The following is a 12,366-nucleotide window of genomic DNA, read 5'->3' as shown; positions in this document are numbered from 1 at the left end:
GGCCGTAAGTATAGGCTGTGAAATAGTGTCCATGGAAGTCTACTCAGGAGCAGCTAGGTGGATTATCAGTGAAAACACGTTCAGCAAACTGAAAGTGGCAAGGCGCATAAAGCTTGAAGAATCGGACACCAAGCTCGTAACTTGGACTAAGGAAGGATTGGACGTCGTCGGAAAAGCCACACTTCCGGTCAAATTCAAGGAACAAGACTTCGAGCTGCCGATACTCGTTGTAAGAAACGAAGGTAGCACGCTTTTGGGTCGCGATTGGTTCAAGGTATTGAACATTAATGTCACTGGGCTTCACAGCATCGAACAAAACGCAGAAGCCCTTATCAAAAGGTTTCCGGATGTTTTTGACGAACATTTCCAGGCGCTGCTCTGCCACCCCTACACATCGAGCTGAAGGAAGATGCCCGGCCCAAGTTTCTAAAGTGCCGCAGCATTCCGTTCGCACTGAAGGATGACGTCATCACAGAACTGGAAAAACTGGAACGTCAAGGTGTTCTGCAACCGACGCAGTACTCGGAATGGGCCACCCCTGTGGTCATCGTCCGTAAAAAGGATGGGTCATTAAGAATATGCGGCGACTATCGAAGTACAGTAAACCAAGCGGTAAGGAACAACGTTTATCCTTTACCTACTAGCAAGGAACTTTTCGCAAAGGTGGGGAAAGGCCGTATTTTTTCTAAAATTGACCTGACTCAAGCGTACCAGCAACTTGCAGTTGATGACGCTACAGCAGAAGTGCTCACAATAAATACAGTAAAGGGCCTGTACAAAGTGCGACGTTTGCCGTTTGGTGTCTCGGTAGCACCCGGATTATTTCAAAGAGCAATTGATACAGTGCTTGCAGGTCTATGCCAGGTGGCGGCATACCTCGACGACATCCTTGTGGCCAGCGAAACAGCAGAGGAGCACCATGAAATCCTCATGGAGGTTCTCAACCGACTGTCAAAAGCGGGACTGCGTATACAAGGCGCCAAGTGTCAGTTCTCAAAGAGAGCCTGGAGTACTTGGGACACCGGATAGACGCCACCGGCATCTACCCGTCAAAGGCTAAAGTCGAGGCGATTCACAAAGCACCTGTACCAAAGAACAAGGAGCTCCAAGCTTTTCTAGGTATGATGAATTTCTACAATCGTTTCCTAAAGGGTCGGTCCAAAGTTGCAGAAGTGCTCTACCGCCTACTGGACAGCGACAGTACGTGGAACTGGGGTGAAGAACAGCAACTAGCTTTCGAAAGACTAAAGACGTTGCTGACGTCCGAGTCACTTTTAGTGCATTTTAACCCTGATGCACCCCTAATTCTGTCTTGTGACGCATCACCCGTGGGTGTGGGAGCTGTATTAGCTCACCGCGATGCTCAAGGACGCGAGCAACCTGTTTCTTATGCGTCAAGAACACTCACTAAGGCGGAACGTAATTACGCCCAGGTTGACCGCGAGGCTCTAGCTATTGTCTATGGCGTCCGTCAATTTCATCAGTACCTATGTGGGCGAGAATTCCGCATCTTTACAGATCATAAGCCCCTACTCGGTATCTTTCAACGAGGCAAGCAGATTCCCGTTGTTTTGTCACCGCGCATGTTGCGATGGTCTTTGTTGTTATCTGCTTACGAATACAAACTGGAGTATAGAAGGACGCAAGATCACGCAAACGCTGACTGTCTAAGCAGGCTACCGATACCCGGTGACAGGAGGGACATCGAGCCTCCTGGCGACGTGCTTTTGTTGGAAGCAGTGGAGTACCCTCCTGTGAGCGCAGCAGACGTCTCATCAGCCACTATGCGTGATCCTTGCCTGTCGCGGGTGAAGAAACGGGTTGCAACTGGCTGACCAGAACAAGGTGTGCCCCCAAGAATATGCTGCCTATCAGGTGAGGCGCGGAGAGCTGTCTTTTCACCGTGAATGCCTCCTGTGGGGTAACAGGGTCATACTGCCGGAAGAGCTGAGAGAAAAAGTCCTCTCCATTCTGCATGCAAATCACCCTGGCATAACGGCCATGAAAGCTCTGGCAAGGTCATGTGTGGTGGCCGAAGATCGATGCCCAGATTGAAGATTTCGTGCGTCATTGCAAACCCTGTCAAGATAACGGGCAAAGCGAACCTAAAATGCCTGTGCATTTTTGGACGAAACCCGAAAGCCCGTGGAGCAGAATTCATAGATTTTGCAGGGCCGGTTAAGGGCGTTTTCTTTCTTGTTGTCGTGGACGCGCTATCAAACTGGGCAGAGATCGAGATAATGCCATCGCTTCATTCCTCAGCTGTGATCGAAAAACTGCGAAGAATGTTTGCTTCATACGGATTGCCGGAGTTGGTTGTTTCTGATAACGGCACAGCCTTCTCGAGCAGCGAAATGCAATCTTTCTTGAAGAAAAATGGCGTGCGCTACATGTATACCGCTCCCTACCATCCCGCAAGCAACGGAAGGGCCGAACGCATGGTTCGCGAGCTAAAGTGTGCGCTTCGAAAGCAGTGCCAGGGCACAGTGGCATGTAAAGTTTCTCGTTTTTTATTCAAGCAGCACTCCACGCCCCATTCGGAAACCGGAAGAACGCCAGCAGAATTCATGCTGGGCAGGAGCTTCCGCTCTGTCTTGTCGAGTCTTCACCCTGGCGCAAAAGGCCCTGGATGTACGAAGCCGCCATCCTCGAGGAAGTTTCTGCAAGGTGACTCCGTGTATGTGCGGAACTTCTCTCGTGGTCTGAAGTGGCTGGCCGCACGGATACTGCGTCGCTTGGGACACGTCATGTACAGACTTCCGATGGCTCAGTACACCGACGTCATCGCAACCACGTGTGGAGAGCATGGGATGCTATACCGATGGTCTCTCACGCTGACCCCAGCTTCAAGCTTCCAGCGACTGAAACTGCAGTGCAGAGATCGCCTATCCTTCCAGCGACGCCAACTGCAGTGCAGAGATCGCCTAGTCCAGAAGATCCGCAAGCATGCCGTAGGTCTACTCGTGTACGTCGCCCAGTGCTTCGTTATGGCATTGACTACTAGGTGGGAAGGGATGTGATAACAGAGCGACGTGACTGAGTTGGCTATCTTGTGCGCATGTCTTCCGTGTTAAACCCGTCGCGCGTGTGCCGATAAGCGATACATCGCGCTTACATAAACCCTTGTTTTCTGTGCAATAAAGGAATCTTGCAAAAGCTGCTGCTGCGTCCACATCGGTTATTACACATATGAAAAATGCTGTGCAGAAAAGACCAATCAAGCAGACAATGAAACAATGAAGACCGCGTTAGGGACCGTGAATGCGATCCCGTTGTTAGCCACAGCAAGCTATTTAAAGCCATCGTGTTAAAATCTCTCCTTCCTCAATGCTATTCATTAGGCAATAATTTTTTGAGATTCCTATGCACCATACTAGTTTGAGAAACGTGTTTGTCGAGCTAGTCCTTTGTCTATCCCGCAACATTCTTGTATATCATAAAAAGCCAAGAAACAAAGACACATAGGGCAACACAGGAGAAATTACTTGTACTTACTAATCTAAATAAAGAAATTATAACCTAATGGAAGTGGATGACAAAACTTGCCGCTGGTATGGAACGATCGCACGTCTTCTCATTATGCGTGTAATGATCTAATTGAGCTGCCTGTAATTTTTCTGTGTTGTCCTCGGTGTGTGTTTCTTGGCTTCTTATATGATTAATAAAACTCTGGCCCCTCGGTTAACGCCCTTTCTTCTCGAACATTCCTGTAAGTCATTCTAATACAGCTAAAGCTTGTCGGCTGAAGATTTCCGCGCAAACTCTGAAGGCGCCACGCAATGGGATCTCACACCCTAAGAATCACAGACGGTGGGAATAACAGGGACTTTCGTTGCTAGTACTAAACATCCCACGAAACTTCAAGGGTGTAGAGCTGCGGACTTGTCGGTATGACATTGAAACGCGCATTATCCTTGTTTCTGCGATCTTTTTTTCTGTCCTTGTCTGTGGGCCTTCGCCGTAAACACTGCTGTCTGTATTTGCAGGAACCTCTTACATAACTCATCGTAAGAGAAATTTCGAGCAATCTTTCATGCAGTACGTACTAGTAAATTCAGCGAGCGAATTTCAAGGAGCACTTGCGAATGCAAAGCACATTGAATTAGGCGACAGCTGCTACAGCGAATAACAAGGACCGCTCCGTTTTTGTTTTCTTTCCGTCTCTACTCTGCGCGTACAGGGATGTTGTATTTGAAACAAGGTAAAACTAGGGCATCAATGTTAGCCACGCATACCTTGTGGTGCGTCGTTATTTGGTACTAACAAGGCGGTGGTGGACAGCGCTGAAGAATTGTTGCAGGCCACGAATGGCGACATGTCCAGGTGCTCCAGCTCCAGGTGGCATGGCCGCTGGTGTCACGTTCAGGAGCAGATCATCTTTCGCTTCACCGCATCCTGTGAAGAGAAAAAAAAATTAGCAAGCCTATCTTGATCAATCCTGCATTGAGGCGTTTGCTTCCGCAAAAGCAACACGATGTCGTGGTTTGCTCCTACATCTTCGTAATGACAATATTTCTCGCTACACACATACTGTCGTGCTCGTCCATAATGCCCAAGGGGGTCTCCAATTCAGCATACAATTTCGAAAGTGTGTGAGTTCGCATCCTTGCATACCATTCAGAACTTCTTCGTCCAGTTAAGGTTTGATCTATTTGTCTTCGGTAAGTTGTCTGTAACGTTGCGACCAAAACATTACTTGGGGAAGGCACACCTACACAGGAAGTTGGAGTCTTAGCTGTGGCCACTGCTTTTGTCGCACTGGGCTGCACATTCGCAGCTGCTCACCTGAAGCCCATATGTACCTTGTGGATTTTTCTTTGCTTGAGCTCTGTACGTTACATACCGTAACAAATAATGTTTCATTCCATTTGTGTTTGCATATTAGGTGTATTGTCTTACATTCCTCCATAGTCAAGCCGTCCTACCGCGTAGTTCCCTAGCCCTAGACTGCTTTTCGATAACTGTTATTCTGTGCAAAATATGGAACTACAGTATTGGAAAGCAGGGTGTGTAGTCATAAATCACATTTCAACGTCAACAAGTGACAATGGCATCCGCCAGCAAAAAAATTATTCGAATGATGTTTGTGTTTATAGTATCCCAAGTGCTGGTAATTTACGCGTCGCTCAGCATATAATATCAAGTAGCAGCGACACACATAGGAGGATATATAGGTATTGCGTGCTCAATGTGCACTTGTTCCTAGCTTTCCACAATTCATTCAGTCATTCACAAAACTTTTTCAGAGTCCTGAAGCCCGGTCTTTTCAGACCGAGGCGGGTCCACAATGGTTTTCCACAATTGTTTTGATTAATCGTCCACGAACTCTTATTCTTTCGTCTTTTTCTTTCGCCATATTTATTTCTGATACGCCTGTAATCTGGTCTAGGAGACAGTCGCGCACTTCTTCACTACTGCAGCTGTCACCGTCACATCCAGTAAAACACTTCCGCTGTGGACGGAATGCAGAGGCTAGTGGAGGTCACAGTGCCGGCTGGGTAGAAAGAACTGGCGGTGCATTGACCAGTTTCATGGTCTCACAAAAGTTGCCGTTTAACTTCAAACGAAGAACAAGTGAAACACTCTTCCTGCAGCTCCGACCGCGCGCACGCTGTATGCTAACACGTGACCCCTCTCCCCTGCGTTCCACAGGCTGCATCTTTCCATCTTACGTTTCTCACGCCTCTTCTTTATGGACGCGACTGAACGTAAGCGTGTTTGCTTTCATAAGCTACGCTATTGAAGTTGGGATCGCGGTCACAGCGCTGAAATAAAATGTTTTTGCTGCTTCTCTGCGTGCTGCTGCACAAGAATCATATATATATATATATATATATATATATATATATATATATATATATATATATATATATATATATATACTGTACGTATGGATGTATCACAGCACTGTTGCTGGCATAAAAGGGAATTGATAAGAACACATATGTAAACAAAGCACGTGATATGACGAAATTGTCAGTCATGCCAGTCAAGCTGCGAAATACAGCTATTTTCCCGTCACACGAAACCACGTCCATGCGCACTCTTATGTAAATGCCATGTGTTGAGTGACCTCAAACTCATGTGAACGGCATTTCAGTCTGTCCAACGTACTGTGATTTACAAACAGAACATTCGAGCAACTAGATGCAGTTTTTGGTGTTGCACGTGAGATTACCCCTGAAAACGGAGTGTCCCAAATCGTCGTTTTAGATGACGTTAGGATGCCATGCAGATTACTAGACCGTATGAGAACTACCCAAGGTGGTTCTGGAAAGATTACTTGGAGGAGGTCACTCTGAGCTAGAAGATGGAAATCTTTTTTAAATATTTCCGAAACATTTAGAACCGATGCTGAGTGGATTAGGAGGTGGTCACCTTGTGTCTGAATAGACGGGGTGTTTTTTTGTGTGCGGAACAAATCCATCGATTCAGCACATCGGCTCTTTGAATGGTATTGTCCATAACACGACGCCAGTATTCCTGCTGTATTTGAGCATCGCGAGTTTGTTCACTATTTTCATAGAGTATGGCTCTTCCGAGCAATAATTCTATACGCGGAGCACCGGGCTATATGGCATAGTGGTTTACCAGTGTTTTGCGTGTGGACATTTAAAATGAAAATAACAACACCCGTCCGTTAGTTTCCTGTACACATTAATGGTTAGTTTGTTGTTATATAGCAAAACTGTAACTTGCAGAAACATAATGTTAGAACGAGAGTACTCATGCTAAAGAGAAATGGCTACATTAATGATACTGAAATCAGCCATAAAAGATAAAAGTTAATTTTCATCACAAGGCGAGATCAGAACAATGTCATCTGTAAACAGCTTAAAATAAAGAGGTTTTAGTACGACCTTGCTAATAAAATCATTCTCCAGAGCAGACATGAAAATGCAAGCATAATTAGGTCGAATACTGGTGCCCGTTGACGTGCGACTTATTTGAATATGATGCAAACCGTCAGATTCAATATTATTCAGTTGTAAAATTAATTTCAATAATGCAGCTGGTGTGTCATATATACTTACGGTTATTTTTTCAAACGATCGCTTATATGCACGAACAACTAAATGCCTGAATGCCATCTCTATGGAAGAGGTTTGTGTAGAGTGAAACCACATTTAACGTCACGTGCAGGGAATTTTCTGGTATAAGAAGGTCTTCAATGTCCAAAAAGATAAATAAATGGCTCGTATCTTTAAGATAGGATAGGGAAGTACATGGAAGGTTGCTGATTATTACATCAACGTAACGTGAAAGTTTCTCCGCAATAGTGCCAGTACCGAAAACAATGGGGCGTTCGGGACGGTCTTCTTTATGCAACTTAGGGAGCAAATAGAACCAACCAGGGATGGGACTGAATAAGACTAATGGACTTACTGCGTCATTGCTGAACTTAAAGCGAAGTTTCAGCGTTTATAGCGTCGCTGGTTTTAAACATGAGCGAGCAGAGGGGTATGGTTAAGAGATGAGGAAGAGGAGTTAGAAACGATAGAGTAGATCAAGTGAAGGAGCGTACAAATAGAAACGCCGTGCTCTTACCTGTGCTTGGTGGTTCCGCAGTTACTGGTGAACCCGACGTGAACTTAAGTATTGGTGCCAGAGCCAAGGCATACGTCGCTTCGGGCGTCATCTGCTTCGTTCCATGGCTGCTGGAATTCTGCATCCTCCTGGCATCCATTGCGCCGCTCGTCGCTTAGCTCTGAAATAGTCCCTGCGAATACAGACAAAACGATAGCGCACGAATAGGTGCCCAGCTGAAGAACGACGCCGAGTTCTTGTAACCGCGTCAGGAAGCTGCGCAAAATGACTCATGCTCGCGCGGAGGATTGAATTAGCTCGACGCCAGCATTGCTGCTGGCAGCGAGAAAATCTGTGCAGGCAAAACAAAACGATAAGCCATGGCGACTTCGTCTATAAAACGCTGAGAGGTTTGAGCTGCTCTGCGCAAACCGAAACGCATACGTAAATGCTTAAAAAAAGGACAAATGGGGAAGGTATAGCAGTTTTTAGAATGTCGGCTGGCTCAACGGGGATCCGGGGATACGCACGCCGGAGATTGATTTTTCTGGGACATCCCATCACAAGCCATGGCATCACTCCGCTCCCTGGCAATTAAGGTTCAGGCCATCATCGACTGGCCGCCACGAAAGCCCACACGTAGCTTGCGAAGTTTTCTCGGACTCGGCCATTTTTACCGCGGTTTCATCCCTGCGTGCTCTAAGTTGGTGCAGCCTCTTGAAGCACTCCCTTCTTATTTTGAAAGCTGAGTCTGCCGCACTTCTTTGGGATATGATCGTTGATCAAGCTTTCGCCGCCGTTTAGACCGAACTTGCAGAAGCCGCCCTCCTGCATAACCCTCCACAGACCGCTCCCGCTAGCCTGATGGTGGACGCTTCTTCGGAAGGCGTGGGAGTCGCTCTTCATTAGTGGATTAATGGTTCATGGGCCCCCATTTCCTCCCTTTCCTGAAATTACGCGGTACTGAACGCTGATGCAGCGCTTTTGGACGGGAGGTCCTCTCAGACTACCTCGCAGTGAAGCATTTCAGGTGCATATTTGAAGGGCGACAATTTATAGTTCTTAGCGACCACAAATCACCAGTTTCGGCTTTACGTTGATGCAGTGCCGCCCATACTCCTAGAGAGCTCGGGCACCTTGCTTTTATTTCCGAATTCACGACAGCCATACGCAACGTCAAAGGCAGCCTTAACAGGTTAGCGGACGCTCTCAGTCGTATTCCCATAAACGCCACGAAAGTTCTGTCCGCCTTTTCTTCTTTTACCTCGCGGCGGCTCAAGCATCCGACGATGAATTTCCACGACTCTGATCTTCTACATTCCTCCGCTTAGAGCGAGTCAACATTTCCGACCACGACGCCACACACAGGTGCAACGTTTCACCTAACAGTACCCGTATTTATGTTCCTGCACTTCTTCGTCGTGCTGTTTTTGATACACTGCACTCAATCTGTTATCCAGGCGTACTTGTCACGCAACACCTTATCACCGAACGTTACGCTAGGCCGCGTATACGCGATGATATACGAGACTGGGTCCGCACTTGTATAGCGTGCCAATTTATATAGGTGCAACGACACACCAAGCCTCCATTAGGCAAATTCCTCCTTCCCGATGCTCGTTACGGCACCATTCTTTGGGAACATAGTTCGACCTTTTCCACCATACCGTGGTGATAAATATTCGCTTACGTGCATGGGTAGGCACACACGGTAGCCTGAAGCTGCTCCAACATAACATAACGTTAGCCGTTGTGGTGTGCCATCATACAATGACCACCGGCTGTTGAGTCGGCACTTTTGACGTCTGCAACATCTCTTCCGGGTTGCGCGCGTATTCGCACAGCTGCCTGCCATTCTGCATCGAACGGCATCGTCGAGAGGCTACATTGACAGGCCTCAAGAGGAGGATTGCGTATTGTACCTTCCCGTCGTGCCACTCGGCCTTCGGTCAGCACTCCTACCAGAACTCGCCTGCTCTGTAGCTGAGATGGGTTACGGCTACCCCCTCTGTTTGCCCGGTGACCTCATCAACCCCGTATGTGCGCAGTACGTTTCAGATTCAGATTCTTTCGTACAGAGTCTACGCATCTTCGTGCGTAACTTACGTCGATCGCTAACCTCTGCTCACACGAATAAGCACTAAATTTTGATACCCTCAAGACTGCAAATATCTGCATACGATTTTGTCCGTCTTGATACGCCTCGTCGTTCTCTTCAGCACCGTTACGACGATACTTTCCCTGTGAGCAAGCGTTCTGAACACCATTTCACAATCCTGCACAATGGGCGTCAAGACCCAGTTGCTATCGCAAAGATCAAACCGGCTCCCATTATCAACTCCTCTGTCTGACCGTCTCTTCAAGTGACCACAGTCAATGGAATGGATCAAGTGAAGCGACGTAGAAATAAAACCACTGTGATTGGTGGTTCTAAATATGTTAGGTACATTATATGTACGCTGCACTTATGTATGTCGCATTTTCGGATTATATTGCTGGACTGTTCAATGACTAACTTTTCTCATGTCCGGTTTGACGCTCTTGAATAAATTATTCCTCCGAATTTCGAAGATGGCAGCCCGCAGACAAATTTCATGAAGCGTGCAATTCACAGCGCCTGTCTAAATATCTAAGGCTACATTTAAATGTGCAAACGACATCAGCGTTCAAACCTGAACGCATTCAATGGTGCCAGAAATTTTGACGTACCGGCGTGTGCCGCCTGCAAGTTATTCGGACCGGTGTATACTTAGACGGCTAAACCTCGTTAAAGAACGGCCAATGTCTATGATATCAAGAGTATCTTGTTTACCAGAGTGTCTTCGAACGACTAGTTTTGCTTTACACATATACTTTTCCGTGACTTACTATAGCGCAAGCTTATGAGGGAAGACGATAATCATACCACTATAGGAAAAATAACTAGATTTTTGTTTTTAATTTAGTCTAGCAGTTCAGCTATCAGACACAGCAATTAAGCGGCCAGTGGACTCCAAGTGACGCTGCTGTCATTAAGTCCAGGTTAAAAGCTGGCCTCGTTGCGCCTGTTTCCTTTTCACTTTCTTTTCTCGGGCTCAAATGTTTCCGAGCGCGTAAGCACAGGGGGTAGCTAGGCACACTGAGGACACCCAGAGCTGAGCCTAGTCAATCACACTGCAGCAGTATCGATGCGAGGGCGAGTTGTTGCAGCGCGGAAGGACGCAGACGTTGACGTCATGTGTCTACGTCACGTCAGCGTTCCCGCGCCGCCAAAAAAGGCGTGCTACCCACGACTTAGGTTGCCGCGGAGTACATATGATTTTCTTTGACAATAAGTCACCGTTGATCTGATCACAGCGCAACAATACAGTAGGCCATGTTTTTTCCTCGCAGCCTCGGCCCGCGTAATCGTTTCTCCTAGTTCTCCGATGAACAGGAGATGCACCGAGTTTTGTCTCGAAGTGTTCTTGTCGGTGGTTAGGACTAAAATCATGGCGCGGCGCGGGTCTGCCCAGTTCATAGCCCTTATTTGAGAATGCTCGCGCTACTATATCCGAGCGCGACACTGGCCTACCGAAAAGCGCTTCGAAGCGTCATCGCAAATACGAATGGAGTATTTACAATTGCTCTCAGCTCCGCTCGGTAAGCTTCATTCACGCTGCCGTTATCCCCGCCGGTCGCCGCAGTCAGGGCAGCGGCGCCCGTCAGGAAAGATTGTTTCACCGCCGGTTTGCAAAACAATGGTGCCTTTTGCACGAAGACCAAGCAGTGAAAGCAAAAGCAGGGTTTAGAACTGCATTGAAGGCCTCTCGGAAAGCTTGCCTGATGAGAAGCACCGCTATAAGGCATCGCACTTTTCTATAGGCGTCACAAGTCAACGGAGGAACGAGGTCGAACGAAAGCCGCCCGTGTTCTTCAGCGCCGAAATAAAAAAAAACTAGCAGTGGCTTAGCTCGGCTATGCCATGATATAGTAGCAAAAGCTAAGGCATAGCATGTTAGCCTTGGTTAATCTGATTGCAAGTCCAGGTTAGTCTGGTTGTCTAGCTATGTTGCGGCGTTTAGCCAGTCGTTCGGCGCGCTGTTCGTCTGTTTCCTGGGCGATTCGTTTCTCCTTTATCCCGTTCTGATGTCTATTCCAGGCCTCCTCCTGCTTATCAGAATTCTCGCCGTCCATACTGCCGCCTCAACTGTGGTTGCGGCGCACGCGAGCTCTCCTTTTCAATCCTCCGACATGTTATCAGGCATTCGACGCAGCTGACGAAGCGAGCGGAGGCGAGCGCAACGACGAGGAACGCGGTGTGACGTCATGCCAAACGGCGGATGCGGAAAGGCGCGGCGCTGCGCAGCGGCGGAACTGCTGTGGCTCGGTGCTACTAGTGGCACATGCGCAGTAGTGACTAGGGAACGAGAGAGAGAGAAATATCCGGCGAGGCGTACGTTGTGACGTCATGTGCCTCCTCGTAGCACTGTCACGGCGAAATCGCAAGTTCGCGGCTAGTAAAGCTTTCGCTTTAATAGATTTACCGTGGCGTTTCCTCTCCGTTTTGCTTATGCCAGTCTATACTGGCACGCAGGTCCTCAGCAGAAAACGCTAACTTGCGCGCGCACAGTGCATGGCAACAGCCGAGTGAGCGCAGCGAGATGGTACGTCCATTTGGCTGTGTGGCTCCGTCGCTTTTATGCTCAAACGCGCAACTACCGTATTGGGTGACCGTCTAAACCTCCACGCGGAGGACAAACATGCGCGTCGATCTTATGACAGCGGGACAACGCCAACCACCATGTTGCAAACGCTCCTCAAGCGTCCATTTCATAACTACCGTAATAAATAAATCATTTGTTTTATTGACCTCCGAAG

This window comes from Dermacentor andersoni, chromosome 8, assembly GCF_023375885.2.
Source record: "Dermacentor andersoni chromosome 8, qqDerAnde1_hic_scaffold, whole genome shotgun sequence".
NCBI lineage: Eukaryota > Metazoa > Arthropoda > Arachnida > Ixodida > Ixodidae > Dermacentor > Dermacentor andersoni.
This window is presented reverse-complemented; position numbering follows the sequence as displayed.